The sequence below is a fragment of the Anomalospiza imberbis genome, unplaced genomic scaffold (assembly GCF_031753505.1).
Source record: "Anomalospiza imberbis isolate Cuckoo-Finch-1a 21T00152 unplaced genomic scaffold, ASM3175350v1 scaffold_78, whole genome shotgun sequence".
Lineage (NCBI taxonomy): Eukaryota > Metazoa > Chordata > Aves > Passeriformes > Viduidae > Anomalospiza > Anomalospiza imberbis.
This window is the reverse complement of record NW_027100397.1, coordinates 65102-84005: the sequence shown is the minus strand read 5'-3', so window position 1 is coordinate 84005 and position 18904 is coordinate 65102. Positions and strand designations below refer to the sequence as shown.

The 18904-nt window shown below is 53.3% G+C and overlaps 1 pseudogene; it reads left to right on the top strand.

Annotated features, from left to right (window-relative positions):
* The first annotated feature begins 1650 nt into the window (after positions 1-1650).
* LOC137467754 (serine/threonine-protein kinase PAK 3-like) lies at positions 1651-12937 on the top strand (annotated as a pseudogene).
* The last annotated feature ends 5967 nt before the right edge of the window (positions 12938-18904 follow it).

Below are 18904 nucleotides of genomic sequence, written 5' to 3'. Positions count from 1 at the left end.
TGCTTCATATAACTGTTTTTGTAAAATTTCTACTAATTTTTGAAGGGAGTCTATTATTATTTCTTGCTCACTTCTTCGTTGTGAGCGAGTTTCTACGGCTGCCGTAAGACAAGCTTCCAAAACTGAGCATAAGATGGTTTTATTCTTGCCCAGTTTGAACTTTGTATCATGTTGTAAAGAACACACTCTATCAACCACATTATCCAAATTAAACCAATTATTTTGTGCCCATTCCTCTCCTCCCGGAGAAGGTTTGGCATTATATTTAGCTAGTAGAGCATAAAGCCCAACTTTAGCTTTATCATTAAGGTTATCACTCATTTTGTGAAGGGACCAAAACCACAACAGGGAGGTACAAACTTAAGTTCCACTAACCACACCGCCCTCGCTGTGTCGCCCTTCGCTTCCCTGGGTGGGTGAAGGGACAATAATGTGCCTGGGAGGCTCTGCTTAGTTTCTTCAAGTTGTCCCTTCCTTCCCAGACCAGATACACACAACAACAATAATAAAACAACAACAACAAAACAACAGTGTCCCACCTTTTGCACTAAGGGATCTTATGTGAATTTCCAAAGACAGTGTGGGTGCTTTTTCATTTGCAACCCTCCTGTCTAGACAGAAATCCTGTCCGTGACGCCAATTTAATGTCACGATCCGCTTTTTGCGGGGTGTCGTGATGGTTCTTTTCACCGATCCCAAAAGTACAAAAAGGCAAACAACAAGGGACTATCAGTTAATCACAACAAATGCACCTTTATTAGGGGCCAAAACAGTATATGTGATAGTGGGGATCAGAAAGGAGATAAAATAATAGAGAGAGAGAGAGAAGAGGGGGATGGGAATAGCTACCAACACAGGCGAGATCCTCAGTGGTCCGGACGATGGGGATCCGTCTGTCGTGTCGGGGGAGTCTCGGAAGTTTTGGTCGACTCGGGGGTCCAGTTATAGTCCACAGAGGAAAGAGGGGGGAACAAGTGTAACAATGAAAGTCCATTGTAATCGCCACGAGGGAACAGGTGAGTCCACAGAAACCACCAAAGCAAGGCGAATAAAATAAAGAATAAGTCCATTGAAATTACTGAAGGGAAACAGGTCATGTCATTAGTGGTCAGACCACCAAATTCCCCTCCTCCCTATAGTAGGGGTCTCAGTCTCAGTCCTTGGGAGGAGGGTTCTCATTCTTTATTTGTCACAGTGGTAACGAGGCAGATGACGGGTCTTCAATGAAGGACCACGGGAGTCCCCCCAAAAGTTCCTTCGGCTTAAGAACGGAGATTAGAAGCAGGCCGCGCATCAGGCTGTCCCGTGCTGGGTCCATGTCAGGTCTTTGCCAAGTCCTTGCCAACTCCTTGCCAAGTTCTTGCCAGGCCTTGTTCGGAACAGCTAGCATGATGGTTCAGTGGTTCCACCTGCACCGTGTCCTGTTCTAAGTCGGAACTGCAGTGGGGGAAGGGATTCTTTCTCGTGGCAATCTGAAGGCAGAATGGAGAACAAGGGGCTTCAGACGGGCTCTTACAAGCACCAGCCCCAGAGCGGCCGCGCTGGGCTGGCAGCACCAGTCCGGAGCAGCGCGGGCTCAGCAGCGCCGCACGCTCTCATTGGCTCCGAGCACTTTTGGGCACCGATTGTCGAGGCTCTGCCACACAACCGATGGCTCATCGACTCCTCCAGCAGGATCTCCGAGGCTTTTCCTCCTCCTCCATCCAGCCACACCCAGGGAATGACAAATCCTGCTTTGGGGAAAACCAAGGTGGGAGGGCCTTGGAGTAGAGGCTCCTCACTGCCCAAGTCCATCCCTAGAAGCCAGCAGGAGTCTTGTGTCCATGGAAATCTCCGCTATATCAAGGTTCAGCCCAAAACAACTCTCCCAGGAGTTCCCTATCTCTGATCTCTCCACTTTTGGGGTGCCAGAGGTTTCCTTTCCCTGGGATGATGGGGGTCCAATGGCTCCAGGGGTTCCTCCTTCTCTGGCATCCTGCTTAGGGATAATCCAGGGGCTGTTGGGGGTCCATGGGGTCCCTTCTCCCCTGATGCTCTACTTTGAGATCCCAGGGGTCCCTCCTCTCCAGGCTAACCCCCTTTCCAGCCAGCCATGGGTCCCCCAGCTCCAGGAACGCCCCTCTCTACTCCCCCCACTCTGGGGGTCCCAGGAGTTCCCCTCCTCTGCTCCCCCGGGGGTCCCCAGGACCAATGTCCTCCCCCTGGTGACCCTGGGCAATGGCAACGCTGACTCCCAAAGATCCCCCCAAGGGGCTCAGCTTTGGGGTCCTGCAAGATCCAAACCTACACACACACACACACACAGAAAAAACCCTCCCAGGGTTTATTTGGGCCTCCCAGACGATATTTGGGGCTCAATTCCACAATCTGCAAGCTCCAAACACACCCCAATAAAAAAACCCTCTCAGGGACCCCCCGATAGATTTGGGATGAGCTCCCCCTCCCCTCCCACATGCAGGATGAGCTGGGGGCGATGGTCCCGGGGTCAAGGGTGCTGCGGCCACAGGGGGCACTGGAACCTCCTGTTTCTCCTCCTTTTCCTGCTCCTGCTCCTCCTCTTCCTGCTCCTCCTTTTCCTCTCTCCCTCCTCCTCCTCCTTCCTCATCCCACCTCCTGCCCAGTTCCTTCCTTCTCTATATTTAGAGTGGAGAACCTTGCTTGTTTTTAGAATGAGAACAAAGATCCCAGATGGAACACGGCTTGCTGGTTTTATCCAGAAGTGTCAGTGACTAAAGGTCATGTTTGCTCTGCTTTGGTGCCGTCCTTGTTCCTCCTCAGTGTTCAGGCTGGGCTATGGGGTGTCCTTGTTTGCTGCATTTTCAGAGCTCCTCCTGGATCCTTTGGGCAACAGGCTGTGCCCTGGGAGGGTTCTTTGTGCTCCTTTGTGACACAGGAGAACCTTCCAGGCGGTTTCTGCGTGAGCTGCTGCTGTGATGTCACAGGAGCACTGCCACGTCCCTGAGGTGTTCCCGTTGCTGTGGCATACGGAGGCCTCAGTGTCCAGAGTGGCTCTGGGCACTGCTCGTTGCCGGAGGATCCTCCTGCCCGAGGCATTCTCAGCAGCCAGCCCAGCCCTGACGGGTGTCCTTCTGTGCTTGCAGGGCTACAGTCTGCAGACGTGTGCAGCGCAGCCAAAATGATCCAGCACGTGGCTGCTGCAGTTTGCACGCTGTACTCTGTGGCGTATGCGGGGTATTTTTTAACCCACTTGGCACGTAAGTCGAGGTTTTCCCTCGGTGCTGTGGCTTTGGGCTTGCTGTGTGCTTGCTGTTCTTCCTCTGGGCCTGAGCTGACTTTGTAACCAAATTGCCATGAAGACACCATTGTTTTGGGAGAGCTCCTGGCAGCAGCTGCAGCTGGAAAAGGGGGTGTCTGCAGCCAGCGGGGCGTGCACAGCATTTGCAATGAGCCCTGGGGGGTTCTGTTCCCTCAAGCGGGGAGTCTGTGGCAGCAGAGCCTGGAACTGCCTGTCCAGCCAAGAGCTGACCCAGCCCAGTATTTTGTGCTGTTCTCTTGCTGTGTGAAGGGACTGTGGCTCCTGGAGGGACGCTGTGAAAGCAAAATGCTCTCTCGGGGTTGCCTTGCTCCAGGGCATTTCCCACCACAGGCAGTTTTTTTCCTGACAGCATCTGGTTCATGTTCCCTCTCCCGTTGCAGGGCACCTCATGAGTGGATCCCGAGCAGCTCCTCCTTCGGTGAGTGGGAAAGGAACCTTTGGTGTTTGGAATTGTGCAGCAAGTTGTGAGCTCGGCATGTGGCAGCCGAGTGCCAGCCTGGGAGGCTGAAGGAAAGTTCCTGTCAGTATCCTTGCAGCAGCAAAGGGATCCCTGGGAGTTTTCTCCTTTTCTTTCTGTCCACAGGGCACAAAAGCAGCACCAGCACCTCCTCTGGCTCCCTCTGCTTCCAAAGAGGAGGCCAAAGAGGAGGAAGGCAGCAGTGAGCTTCCTGCTGTTCCGGGGGACGATGGTGAACGTCCGTCAGTGCCGGGAGATGACAGCGAACTTCCCGCTGCTCTGGGAGACGAGGGCAAACATCCCGTGCTGTGGGAACACAACGGCGAGGCTCCTGCGGTGTGGGACAAGGACAGTGGACATCTCCTGGTGTGGGAGGAGGACAGAGGACATCCTGTGTCTTGGGAAGAGGAGGGTGAACTTCTCCCAGCATGGGAAGCGGACAGTGAACGTCCCCTGGTTTGGAAAGATGATGGCAAACCTGCAGCATTTTGGGAAGAGGACGGAGAAGCTCCCTGTGCTTGGGAAGAGGACACTGAACCTCCCTCGGCTGTGGGATCCTGGGCTGAACATTCTGACAGCAGCACAGCCCTGCAGCCAGAGGGGAGAGGGGAGTGGTGCCTGATGCAGCTGAGTACGTCTGCTCTGTTCCTGTGTGCCAGAGCAGGGTGCTGTGTGTGTGTCTCGGCATCAGCTGCACCCAGTGCTGCTCTGCAGCTGAATGTGCCAGGGTCATTTCTTGTCCTTCCCCAGCTGAGACCAAGGGGCTGACGGCCCCAGGGAGGGGGGCTGCATTCTGGCTCTGCTGCAAGGCGGGGTCTCACTCTGGGAGGGAGCGTCTTCCACGTGGTTTCTTTCAGGGAACACCGTGAGCCTGGCGGAGCCTGCCGAGAAATACCTGGAAGTGGAGCAGATTGGCCAAGGGTAAGTGCACGGCAGTTACTTCTGCACAAGCAGGCCCAGGTGTTGTGCTGGTGCAGGATCAAGTGAGAAGTCAGGAGAGCTCCAAACACCTCCAGACACTGGGGTGCCATCCTGCTGTCCCTCAGTCCTGATCAGAATTGATACCTGTGCTCAGAAGGCACCGTCAAAGGCCCCTGAGGCTGGCAGTGTCCTGCCTGCAGCAAGGAGCAGGACCTGGAAGATCTTCTGTCCCTGGAATTGGATTGCCTAAAAGAGCCACTCACCATCTGGTGACTGTCAGAAAACAGTTCCCAAGGAGATTTCTTTCAAATATTTTGCTTCAAAAAATATCCTCCGGTCAGGATTAACAACCTAATGGTTTAGAAACAGAAACCAGAGCTGAACTAATAAGTGCTCTATTCTAGCACAGGAAGTAGAGCCCAGACATTCAGTAACAGACACAGAGCTGATGCACTCTGGGGGAAAATGCATCACCTGCCTGATGGCAGGGCCCTTGTGGATCCTGCAGGTCTTAGGCAGGAAATGGAAAAGGATGGAATGCATTCTTTTCCAGTTCTTTAGACACCCAATTCTCACTTCAGGTTTTGAACTAAAGCAGTGCAGCATGGACATTTGGGATTTGCTCCAGCCCAATTCCTTGGTGTTGGGTCTCAGTTTTCTCTGGCACACCTTGCATGGCAGAGGGCTGGTGGCTGCTGCGCTGTTGTTGGAAGGGTCGATGCCCCCAGGTGTTTGTGAATGCTGCAGGCAGCAGAAATCTCCTGTCTGGGCTGGCTTTCACTGCCAGGGCCTAAAGCGCTGCTTCTTTCTTCCCTGCTGTTTTGTCTCCAGGGCTTTCGGAACCGTTTCGAAAGGACTCGACAGGGCCACTGGAGGAGAGGTCAGTGTCAACACGCCCAGCACGTCTGGCAGCTCTCCAGGGCTCTCCCCTCTGCTGGGAGCTGTGGCTGCAGCTTTGGGGGCCAGCAGAGCTTTCCTGCACAGGCTGCTCCTCTGCAGGCAGAGCCGTGTCAGCCTGCAGAGCACAGCTGGGACAGACTTGGTCCTTCTGAAGTGCCCAAAGGAATGCAAGCAGGGCAATGGATGTGTGTGTTTGCTTTGTTGTGCAATCCCAGCCAGAGCAGTTGCATCTGAAATCATGACCCAATCCCATAGAACTGCTAAAGGGTTCCCAGCTGTTTTGCTCTGTTTGCACAGAACCAGAATTACCTCCTGCTTGCGGAATGTGTTTGAATAATAATGAGAGTGTTGAGGCCATTTGAGAAGACTGTAGGTGCAGAGAATGTGGTTAGAGCTTGGAGGCTGACAGCTGAGGGCCATTTCTGCAGAGCTTGCAAGGCCAAATGTCTCTGGCCATGTGTCCTGTAAGCAGCCCCCAGCGAGCAGAGCAATGGGCTGTGGGAATGGCATTTGCTGAGCTCTGTCCCATCCCAAGGCAGTTGGGCACAGCCCTGCTCCATTGCCCCAAAAAGACTCGCTCCATGTTTGCTGCGGCCTCCTGCCACAGACTCCTCCAGTGAAAGGTCTGCAATGTCCCTTCAGGTGGCCATAAAGAAAATGAGTCTCAGAGGACAGAACAGGGAACGAGCTGTGAATGAGCTCCTGCTCCTGAAGGACAAGAAGAACCCCAACATTGTCAGCTCTTTGGACAGGTGAGTGCTTCAGGCCTTATCCCGTGCCCGGGCCCTGCCTTAACCTTTCCTGGCATCCGTAGTTTGTAGCCTGATTTGAAAATGCCTGACCCTGCCGTATCTTCCCAAAACAACAGCCTGGCAGTTCGCTCCCTCCGTGTGCTTTTGTAGCTTTGGTTTGGTTTTTCCTTCAAGTTGACCCTGTTTTCTGTGTCTTACAACAAGTGCTGGTAAACCACAGCAGAAATTATTTCCCTTGGCTTCTTCTTCCCAGCCCTTTCCCATTGCTGCAGATGCCAGGAAGACCAGGTTCTTGTTCCCAGAAATGCCTAGTTTGCCCATTTGTCACTGGCCTTGCCTGTTTCTGAAGGGACTTTCTGAAAGGTTTTCTGACCCCTTTTGTCCACAGAGCTGCCCGGCCTCCTCCCCTGGATAACCCTGGGAGCTGTGTTGCCTTGTTCTGCAGGGAAGGGTGGAACTGATGAGTTCAGAAGCTGAACCAGCTGGGGGCCAGTGTTGTGGTTCCACATTGATCTGGGCCTTTGCTAAACTGCATTTTTCACCTGCTTGCCATCTCAGGCCTCTCCTTTCTCACAGGGGTCTCCTCCTTTAGACTGTGCAGATCCCAAGGGCTGTGCAGCCTGGCAGGAATGTCTCTCCATCGGATTCTGTCCTCATTGACAAGTGACCTGGCAACAAAACTCCGCTCCAGGCTTTTCCATGGGGGAATTGAGCACTGCACATTGGTCTCCATGCCACTGCTTTCCTCTTCCAGCTTCCTTGTTGATGGAGATCTCTGGCTGGTGATGGAATACATGGATGGAGGAACTTTGCAGGACGTTGTCAGACAGACACGCATGGCTGAAGGAGAGATGGCAGCTGTCAGTCGGGAGGTGAGGGATCCTGCCTGTGACTGCCATGCCTTGGACACGATGGTCCTTCCCAGCAGGGCGTGAGAGCAGGAGTGGCTCCATGCTCAGGGCTTTGTTTCTCTGTTGTCTTTATGAGCTGGAGAAGAAAGAGCCCCTGCAGTGAACGGCCTGCCAGCAGCACTGCACTTCCACTCTGTTCTTGTTCTCTTTCCTGCTGTTGTGGCACTCTCTGCCTGTTTTGGATTTGATGTGCTGTTCTCAGCTTTGCCTTGAACTGTTTGCCTGGAGCTTGTCTGCACTGCACTCCTGGCCTGTCACAGCAAAGTCGCTGCTGGCAGAATTCTAAACTGTCCTTTCTTGTGTGATATATTCCGGCCATTGGTTTTTACCCTCGTGTTTCTTGTTCTCTCTCAGTGTCTGCAGGGCCTGGATTTCCTCCATTCGAACCGGGTGATCCACAGAGATCTGAAGAGCTCCAACATCCTTCTGGGCATGGACGGCTCTGTCAAGCTGGGTGGGTGTTCCTGGCCAGGCACGGCGCTCCCGGGGTGCGGCTGTGGGGCTCCTTCCCAGTGACGGCCAGAGCCCCACAAGGGCTGCTGGGGGCACTGCCCGGCCCCTGCTGCCAGCTGAGAGCGGCTGCCCCTGCAGAGAGCTCAGGAGAGGAGCAGGCTGTCAGGGGTGCCTTTGCTCTGGGAATGGCCCTCCCAGAGGGGCAGGAGTTGGAACCTAAAGCTGCAAGGGAATCAGTAAAAGCAACTGCACGAAAGCTGAGGGTTTCTTTAAGGGTCCAGTTCAGTTCCATCTTTCCTGGGCTACAGCCCTGAGGACTTTTCCAGCTGACTTCACTGCTGCATTCTCAGCCTGAGAGCGGGGAGTCTTTGTGCTTGGTTTCCTCATTCCAGCTGCCTTTGACAGTGTTTGCTTCTGTCCTCAGCTGATTTTGGCCTCAGCGCTCAGCTCAGCCCTGAGCAGGACCAGCGCAGCTCCATGGTGGGCACAGCTCACTGGATGGCCCCAGAAGTTGTCACCAGTTCTCCTTACGGCCCCAAGGTGGACATCTGGTCCTTTGGAATTGTGACCATCGAGATGGTGGAAGGAGAACCTCCTTACTTCAAGGAAACAAGGGCCATGGTAAGAGGCCAATTCTCCTGTGGTTGCAGAGGCCTGTGAGCACAGGGTGAGCCTGCACTGGGAGCAGCAGCTGGAGGTTTCTGCACATGGGGAAGGGAATTCCCAGAGGACTGGAGTCTCAACACAGACACATATTCTGCAGTCTCCAGACACAATTTGCTTTGGGATTTACGTTGTTTCAGTTCTTCTGGCTGTGAGGATGACCTGAAAATGTGAAGCAAGTGCACCAGCTCTTTACAATGGCTGTGGCAGCACCAGGGTCTGGTTTTTTGGTTGGCATAGAAAAATGAGCTGTGAGCAGCATCTCTGCCAGGGAGGAAAGTGCCCCTGGAGCTGGGGCTGGGAAGCCGGGGTCGATGTGAGCACTTGTGGGTGGGAAGGAAGCTGGCAGAGCGCTGAGTTTGCTTTTCCTGCAGGCTCGCGCTCTGATCCGGCAGAACGGGACCCCGCAGCTGCAGGAGCCCAGGCGCCTGTCGGCTCTGCTGCGGGACTTCCTCGAGTGCAGCCTGGAGCCGGACGAGGAGCGGCGCTGGTCTGCCCAGGAGCTGCTGCAGGTGAATGCCAAGCGGCTGCAGGGGAAGCAGCAGCACCAGGGAGGGGTTTTCTTGTGGGGCCCCCTCCGATGGTTTCCGGTCTCGCTGCTTTCCACACGCAAAGCAAGCAGAATCCTCGCCTGGTTTGGCTTGGCAGGGGCCTTTCGAGGTCATCTGCACCTGGGGCCCCACAGCAAGCAGGGCCATCTTCAAGCAGGTCAGGTGGCTCAGAGCCCTGCCTGACCTGAGCTTGGATGTTCCCAGGGAGGAGGCACCTCCCACATCTCTGGGCACCTTCTGTCAGTGCTTCCCCACTCTCCTGCTAAAAAAATCTGCCTCAGACTTAATCTGAGCCTGCTTCCCGCTCCTGAGTTTCAGACCATTTCCCTTTGTCCTGTTGCAACAGAGCCTGTGAGGAAGTTGACTCTGGAAAGTAACGGTTCATTTCTTTCTTTTTTCTCCTTTGGGCAGCACCCATTTTTATCATCAGCCAAGCCTCTCTCCAGCCTGACCCCTCTGATCACCGCAGCAAAGCAACTGAGGGAGCAGCGGAGGAGATGAAGCACTGGAGGACAGCGTTTAGTTACAGTAGTGAGTTAGGACAACTAGTTAGTTATGGTAGTTAGCAGTGCTAGTTAGTTATGGTAGTTAGCAGTGCTAGTTGGTTAAGGTAGTTAGGACAGCCTGTTTTTTACGGCTCTTATGACAGCCTGTTTGTTATGGCAGTTTTTTGAATAAAAACTCTCTTAAACCTCAACTCCCTTGACGTGTCCCTTCCTTCTCCCTGTGTGACTCAGCTGCCCGGAGCAATGTGAGGGGAGAGCGGGCCCAGCCTCGCCCAGAGCTGAGCCCCAGCAGAGCCCTGGCAGAGCCCAGAGCAGCCTCGGCATCTGCAGAGTCAGCCTGGAAGGAGGCGCTTGGAGCCTTCTCGGCTGCACCCGACTCTTGGTTACAAACTGTGGGTGGTGGAAAATGCCACCGGCTCTGCAAGAGGGCAGAAGGGGCCCGGGGAAGGCCCAAGTGCTCCATGCAAGGGAAAAACCTGCCCTGGGTTTGTTATAAAGAACTATGTAGTTGGTGGCTTTTGCTATTATGTCTTGACTTCCGCAACTTATTCCTAATCACAACATGAAAGATGAGCTTATTTTGATATAGGACAGTTTTTAATCACTTTTAACTGCTTTTGCTGTTGTACAATTTGTCGGCTTTTTGTGGCCCAGTCCCTGGCCCCTGTGTCGCTCAAATCCTCAGAACATCATTCATGGATGATATTTTAGTTTGTGGACAGTGTGAAAAACATACATTATAGTTTTGGCTTTTGCAAAGTATTGAAGTGGATGCTACGTGTTGTGCATTAGAATGTTAACTTTTGCAGAAGTTGCTGCAGTTGTGAAATAATAACTAATGCTTTTATTTTTGTAACTAACTGACAAGAATAACTCAGAGATATTTGTGAAACAGCTAATGTTGATTTAAAGTGCTTATGGAAGTAGCTAAAACCGTCTGCATGGCCAGATAACATTTAAGGAACGGGTGTGATGAGGACCCCTGCCGCTGACCCTTCGACTGTCAATAACTGTCGCCGGCTGATGTGGAAACCCAGGGCACTGGGAATATTTCTCTGTCTGCTCTGGGGTGTCCTGACCCCCAGGGGAGCATTGACTTTGACCCTCGTTCATGGAGAAAACTTCCAAAGCCTCAAGGTAAACTAGAAACCTCAAAAGTGTGAAAGAGATTGTAGAGATTGTAGAGACTAGTGTAGTATTTCACATGGGTGAGACATTTAGGTTTTAGGATTTTTAGTATGTTATAGATGGGTTCAAGATGGAGGATATAGGGTGTTGTCTTGAGTTCCCTTCTTCTTTCTTCTTCCTCTTTCTTCTTGCCTTTAGCTGGTATCTTGTAATTGGGTAGAAAAATCCACATGAAAAATCCGGGTCTTTAGGGCTCAGTTATTGGGTTAGAAAGGAAAATAATTTAGGTGCTCCTACTTAATTGGGTAGCTTAGTTTTTGATTAGACTCAAAAGGCCTTGTAACAAGAGATTGTTAGTCACTTTTGTGCTGTTTTTCCTGCTCGCAGAGTCTGGTGCAGACAGTGTGCTGAAGTTTTGATAAGGTAACAATAAACAGAAGCTGAAGACCAAAGAAGTCCAATGCATCTCTCCTTCCTGACACAGAACTGCTCCAGGAGGGTCTCCCCTGCCAGGGGAGCCCCCAGGGAGTTGCCCAACTTGGGGCCTGCAGACTGACAGCTGAAACCAGGGATCAGGGGGCTGTTGTGAGGAAGTGACACACAACCCTCAGAACAACAATCCACAATTCCTGCACGTACTCTAGAAAGGCAGCCTGGGGGTCAAACCAACTAAAAGAGTTCCTGGAACAAGTAAACGAGTTCAAAGAAATCTTTCAATGTGTACAATCTTTATCAATATGTTTTTGAACAATAAAATGGAAAAAATAGATAAGAAGAGTTGCTATGGCTAACCAGTGTGCCTCTGGCCATTGCCAAACACCCACCGCTGTTAATGATTTGTCTCTAATTATGCCTTCTTAAAGTTTTAAAAATTCTAAAGCATGAGGCTCATTTCTCACCAAACCCAAGGTACTCACCCCTTGCTTTCTTGCAAGCCATTGCCAATCCTCAATTTCATATGGGTGGAGGAGAATGACGCTGCAATGAAAACAAGGAAAAGGAAGATGCACTGCTGTGGAGGCCCAGGAGCCTACCATCAGAATCTCAGTCCCTCAGCTGTGGAGGACTGGTCCCAAATAAGAAGAGATTTCAAGGTTATGGGGAGAAGCTTGCTTCTCCCATAGATCTTTGCAGGCACATGCTGATTTCTGTAAAGTTATGTTACCCCATTGGCCCGTTGGCCTAATTACCCCAGTTCAACCCCTGTCACCTATTTTGGTTAGTCCCTAGAATGTTCTCCTCTCTCTGTCCCTCCACTGGCCCAAGTTTACTGCATTTCCCTGCCTCTGTTTCCCTATTAGCTGACCCGACCCTTAACCCCTCCTTTGCACCATTTTCCCCCATATCCATTGGACCCTGACCCTCAGCTCCACCCTCACTACCCCATATAAAAACCCCCTGTGCCCTCAGCTTGCAGCCTGTCTTTGTCCCTGGAGCCTGTTCAGCTCTGTGCCCTGTTCCTGTTCCAATAAACCCAGTTTGCTGGAGATCCTACAAAGACCCATCCTGCCTACTTTGTCAGCTTTATAAAGTTGCCGTGAGCTTCGGGCTCATCAGTGCCGGACGCTCCAAGGGCCTCGGTAGTGCCAGGACGCTACAGACTGGGACAGCCAGGCAGGTGAGGAGGAAGTCACTGCCCCTTTGCCCCTCTCTCCTGCTCCATCTCCCAGCCCAGCATCGCCCCTGGCTACAGGACAACCTCGCTGCTGACGCCGTCCTGCCAGGGATGCATTTAGGGGATCTCCTTCCCCTTCCCTCTGGCACGGAGGCAAATCCCAGCTTCTTCTCTGCCCTGCTTCCTCTCCTCATTCTCTCCTTCATCCATCTACGTCTTTTCCCATCTCCTTCCTCCCTCGTTCCTTCTTCTTCCTTCCTCTCCTGGCTTTTCCTTTTCCCTTCTCCCTGATTCTAACTCTCCTTGTCCTTCCTGCCCCAGTCACTGAGCTGTGGACAGGGACCAGGGAGAACAAATCCATGCCACAGAACCTCATGGAAGAGACCATTTGGAATGGCTCCACGGCACAGGAATGCAATGGGGAGGAAAAGCCCCAGAGGTCCCACATGAGGAGGGGCTGCAAACCCAGCCCGGGGAGCTGTGAGGAGGGAAAACCCTCCCTGTGCCGGGAAGGGTGTGGGGAATGTAAGAAGAGTTTCAGGCAGAGCTCAGCCTATTCCTGGTGCCTCCAAAGACGGGAGTGCTGGATGCAGAGATCCATGGGTATGCAGAGGTCCCCCTGCAGATCCATGGGGATGCAGAGATCGCCCTGCAGATCCATGGGGATGCAGAGATCCCCCTGCAGCCCCTGGAGAAGCCAGGCTGAAGTACAGGGATGCCTGAGAGGAGGCTGTGACCCCGTGGACAGAGGGGCCCCCGCTGGAGCAGCCTGTCCTGGAAGGAGTGACCCCGTGGCACAGTGACCACGCTGCAGCACTTGGAGGGGGGCTGTGCCCCAGGGGATGGACTCCGGTTGGAGAAGTTCCTGGAGAAGTCTCCGGTGGGAGAGACCGCAGGCTGCAGCAGGGGAACGACTCCTGTCCCTGGGCAGAGGGAGAAGCCACGGGGGATGAACTGAGCACGGCCCCATTCCCTGTCTCCTGCACTGCCGGGGGAGGAGGTGCAGCTGGAAGGAGGGAGGCGTGGGGAAAGCTGCATTCAAGGCTCTTCATTGACTTCTCATGATCCTGTTCTTGTCAGAACCCAGAATGTCCCTTGGACACTCTTTGATATTCCGGGCACAGGTCAGAAGCATTTGAGACACTGATATGCAGCCGGAAACCCCTGTGGCTTTGAATCTGACCCATGGGACTATTTACCAACCTTGCAGGAAGAACAAGAAATCACAAAAGTTTAGATATTATAGGAGAAGTAGTCACAAAGTGAAAGGAAGAACTTTTGAGTGCTGTACAGGGGGGTTTTAGGCCTTGTACAGAGGGGTCTGAGTTTTGTACATGGGGGCCAGAAGTTCTAAGATGAAGGGACTTGGGCATGCCCTGTCCTCCTTCTTTCTCCTTCCTAACCTCCATGTTCATGGTGATGTTGGCACTCACAGATTGGTTTAGAGTAGAAAGTCACCATTCAATATAGGTGATAGGCATTGGGGTAAAACCATAAACATTTAACACATCATGGATGTTATAAAAGATGGCACCAGCCCCATGGGAGTCAGTGTGTGCCTTTGTCTGACCTGCTGAACGGACCGCAGCAGCTCAGGAAGAAAATCTTTTAGATAACACACAATAAACTACCTTGAGACCAGAGGACTGAAGACTATTGAGTCTTTCTTTGTAGGCATGGGTTGGAGGAGAGACTTTTCCATCTTTCAGGGCCACCCCAATCTGGGGGTGAGCCCTGTCACCTGGCGTCCCTGGAGGGCTGTGGTAAGAAGCCAATCTACCAGACGCCCTCCAACCTCCACCCAGGAAAAAGGCACACTCTGGAGGCTCCAAAGAGAGAGGGAGCGGAGAGGTCAAGACAAAACATCCTGACCTTCACCAAGACAAATTGTCTGGAGAGCAGCCTGGAGAGGAGAAAAACCAGAAGCGCGCACCTGAAATTTCCCGCCTGTGATCTGCTGGACGGTGATCAGGACCATCTCCGGACCGACCTCGTGCTGATTCAGCTTTTGGTGAGAACAGTCGAAATCAAGAATATGAGGGGGGCATACTCCCAGGAGCCCGTCCAAATTTTGTCAGCCCTACAGGGGGTGGTATCCACACATCCTGTGGAGATGGCTCTAAAAGAGCTGAGAGCCCTGTTGTTGTGGGTCCGGTGTAATTACCCGCACACAGAGACGCATCTCTTGGTTGAATCAAATTTCTGGCAAGAGAGCAACAGGCACTTGTCTCACCTAGCCACCAAAAGAGATAAGATTGCCGCAAAACTTTTGACTTCAGCAAGATTAATGCTACAGTCGGTTTTGCAAGGTGGCAAGGTGTCTGTCATTTTACAGCAGAGAGCTCAGGCTCCTGGAGGAGCACAGGGAGGAGAAGTGCCCAGCCAGCAGCACGGGGCAGCTCTCTTCACCACGGATCCAGGGGAAGCAGGACTGCCTCCCGTGGCAAAGCAAGGGGACGATTTTCCATCACGTCCAGGGTCCTCGGGTTTCCACAGTTCCTCAGATTCCCCTGAGCCCCCAGAATCTCTAGGGTCCTCCGATACAGAAATCCCTCAGTCGGTCGCAGATCAGCCAGGAGTAACTATTACCCTCGGTGGGGAAGGAGATTGGGAGCACCCCGAGCCTACACTCACAGCGCGGGGGGCTGCAGCGGCACCGGCGGGGGAGGGTGCAGGCGGGAGCGCAGAGCCCAGGGAGGAGGGGGAGCCGTCTCTCGCAGCAGCGGCGGCGGGCAGCTTACAGCAGCCCACGGCGCCGGCGGGAGCGGGGGACCGTGAGGGCGAAGGGAACCGCGGAGGAGGCGGGGGGTGCGAGCGCGGCGATTGCACGTCCCGAGGGCCCTGTAACGCGCGCCACGGCGAGAGCCCGCGCAGCTGCGGAAGCGGCCGCCCGGCAGGCTCGGGGTGAAGGCTCCCAGATCGCAGCAGCGGCGTTGGCCAGGCAGCGGCGGAGACCGAGCACAGACCCGCGGCAGATGCTCGTCTCGCGGCAGCGGCAGCGCGCGTGCGCGTGACGGTGCCGTGACACCCAGAGGCCGGGGCGGGGGAGGGCGCCTCGCATGGCGCGGGCGCGACACGAGCACAGACGGGACGGGAGCCACGCGCTCGGGTTGCGGGCGTCGGCACGGAGCCAGGAGAGGCGTGTCCCTACGAGGGGCAGAGCGGGGCGGACACATCAGAGCCGGAGTGGGATCGGGAAGGTGGCGACATCAGTCTCGGGGAGGACGGGAGCGCTTCCGAGACCGCGGCTGCGCCGGGGCGAGCGAGGAGGAGCCGCGGGCGGGGTCGGGGCGGGAGCGTCCACACCCCCGTGATGACGCAGGCAGGGGCGGGGCGTGTCCGGCGTGCGAACGCCTGCCAGGGCACCGCCCCCCTCCGTTCCCACGGCAACCGAGACACACGCAGCCAGCCCAGGACCAATCCCGGCCAGCCTCAGACGTCGCAAAGTTGAAACAGTTGACACAGCAAGAGTGGCTATCCCAGACTGCAGGATTTGCAAGTGAGAATCAGTTGTTAGAAGGAATACTCCGAGATTTATTAGAGATACAAACAGGGGAGCAAACGTCACAGTCTTTGGCAGCGCCGACCTCGGCCGGTCGGGCGGCAGCGCCACCCAGTGGCGGGACCGCAACATTGCAGCAGGTGTTGCCAGACCCGGTTGGTCAAACCACTGCGCCACCCAGTGGTGGGACTGTAGCATTGCAGCACTTTTTTCCAGTTCCATGTAAAAAGAAGTCCAGGGTGAGGAAAACCACACCCGCACGACAGCAGGAACCTCCGCTGAATCCAGAACGGCAGGGGACTCAGGACACTCCTGCCGAGGCGCAGCAACAGGATGGTACTGTACGTATCACCGCTTCGGAGGGTGTTCCAGTCTGGACAATTCCCACGTCAAGGTCTGCCGATTCTTCGGGTCAGGGAGAGTCAATTTTAATATCAAAAGGGGTTGTCGAGTTTCTTTTACGGTACTTGGACACAGCCTTGGAGTCGCATCCAGAGCTGTTGGTTCATCTTCCGCAAATTTTCCAAATAATGCAGGGCGGTCATGTGTTTTCCTTCACAGCAGAGGCTTCGTTCTCATCCGCAAGCACTCAGCCTTCATCTTTGCAGATGCCACAGATGCCGTTGGTGTCGGTGAGTTCTGCTGCACCAACGCAGCAGTCACAACAGATGACTTCATTCTACAGGCAAGTACCCACAAAACTTCCAGCTTTACCGAGTGCACAATTAGACTGGCAGGACATTTGAGCAGATTTGGAAAAGGAGAAAGGTTTGTTGCACGGCTCGGGAAACATCATGATGCCAGTGAACTACCATGCTCAGGGCCAAAACCTGAGGTGGGAACGCCTGGAACATGGTGCGATCAAGGCCAGTGAACTACGATGCTCAGGGCCAAAACCTGAGGTGGGAACGCCTGGAACGTGGTGCGATCAAGGACCTTACAAAGCCATCTGAGACAACGGGTTGTCATCACTGTACTTCAAGCAGATGTTGAAGAGCATTTTTGGTATGTATGATTTAACACCCTATGATCTTAAATATCTCACAACATCAGTTCTTACAGATGCCCAAGCTGTCATGTGGCAGAAGGCATGGAGGAGATCCCTGGAGGAGCTGAGAGCCAGATACCAGGGCAGACCAAACGCGAACTTCACCATGGTGCAGCTTGCTGGTGATCCTCCCAAAGACGACCCAATTCAACAAGCGGTGAGGCTTCCACGGAACATGCTCAGCGACATCAAAGAAGCGGCACGGAGAGCAATCCTACAGATTGCTCAGGCGGGAATCCAGGACAACATCTACACGGAGATCAAGCAGGGTCCTTCAGAGCCATTCTCCTCATTCGTGGGTCATCTTTCCCAGGCAGTGGAACGACAAGTGGCCGATGAGGGGGCAAAACCACATTTAATCAAAAGCCTCGCTTTTTCCAGTGCCAACCCGGAATGCAGGCGAATCATCAGCATGATGCCACACCAGGCCACCTTGGCAGACATGATAGAGGAGTGCAGCAAGGTGGGGACACCGCAGCATGTCGCATCCATCATGGAAGAGCAGTTGGGAGAGCGAATTGAGAAACGTGTCAAGGAAGCTCTTGCAAATTACACAAAGAGCAACAGCAGAGCAGAAGGGCGATGTTTTGGGTGTGGGGCACAAGGACATATTAAAAGGATCTGCCCACAATTTGCAAAACCTGACAAAGCACCAGACTTTTGTCCCCGATGCAGGAGAGGGAGATATCTCCTGAGTGAGTGTAGTTCGCAGACAGATGTGGATGGAAGAACTCTGCCGCATACAGGAAACGGGAAAAAGAGCATGGATCATCTCCAGCGCGCTTCGACACAAATCATGGCGGTGACGCAAAGTCAGCAGGGACAATCCTCGGGGAACAACAAACAGATCCCCTCAGCAGAGCAATCTCCAGTGTCCCCAGCGACCCAGACTTGGTACTGCCCAGATTCCAATGCGTGCTGGCAACCTCCAAATTGACGTGTCTTTTGGACAACAGCCACGCAGCGATACCCACGGGTGTCACTGGGACTTCTTGGAAAAGGCAAGATTTTTTTGATAATGGCCAGGGGCAGAAGCAGCATTCTTGGACTTGTTGTTTATCCATCCTTGATTTCAGCAAACCACAAAGAGGAGCTGATGGTCACTGCAAAAGCCCTTCGACCACCTTTGACAATTCCAAAAAATACACCGAAAGCCCAGGCCATGGCTTTGCCATCTCATGCAGGAAAGGAAATCATGCCAGTGTTTCACAAGCAGGACTCTTTTTCTGGTGACCAAGTGGAAATACATGCGTCTTGGGTGAAACATTTGAGCCGAGATCGACCCATCGTTACCTGTCAATTGACTTGTAATGAAAAAACCATTGTCATCACAGGAATGCTCAACACAGGGGCAGATGTCACAGTCATTTCATACATCTTTTGGCCCCGGGAATGGGACTTGGTTGAACCTTTGAGCTCTCTCACAGGCACAGGAGGAAGTTCCCTATGCATGCAGAGTGAGAACACAATTGTTGTCACAGGTCCAGGAAGAAAAATAGCAATCTTCCATCCTTTCATTGTGCAAAAGCCCATCACAGTGTGGGGAAGAGTCCTCTTAGCACAATGGGGACTGAAATTGGAGTTGGATTTTGAACAGGGGTCACTGTGGCACTCACCACTCTGAAATTGACTTGGAAAACAAATGATCCCGTTTGGGTGGATCAGTGGCCCCCTTGAGCGAAAGAAATGGAGTGCATTGAAAAAGTTGGTCCAGGAACAGTTGCAGAAGGGACACATCAAACCAACGAACAGCCCATGGAATTCCCCAGTGTTCATCATTCACAAGAAAACTTCAGGATCTTGGAGACTGCTTCACGATCTCAGGAAGATCAATGAGGTCGTCGAAGACATGGGACCACTTCAGCTGGGACTTCCATCTCTCTCAATGATCCCGAGAGATTGGTCGCTTGTGATCATCGATTTCAAGGACTGTTTTTTCAGCATTCCACTCCATCCAGATGATGCTCCACGTTTTGCATTTTCCGTTCCAAGCATCAACAGGGAGGAGCCCCTGCAAAGGTACCATTGGACGGTTCTCCCATAGGGCCTGAAAAATTCCCCAACCATCTGTCAATGGTATGTGGCTCAAGCTTTGCATCCAGTGCGGAAGAAACATCCAGAAGCAAAAATCATTCATTACATGGAGGATTTGCTCATTGCAGCACCAACAAAACAGGAGGTGCAGAAAGTCCGCGACTGTGTGATCGCAGAGGTGCAAAA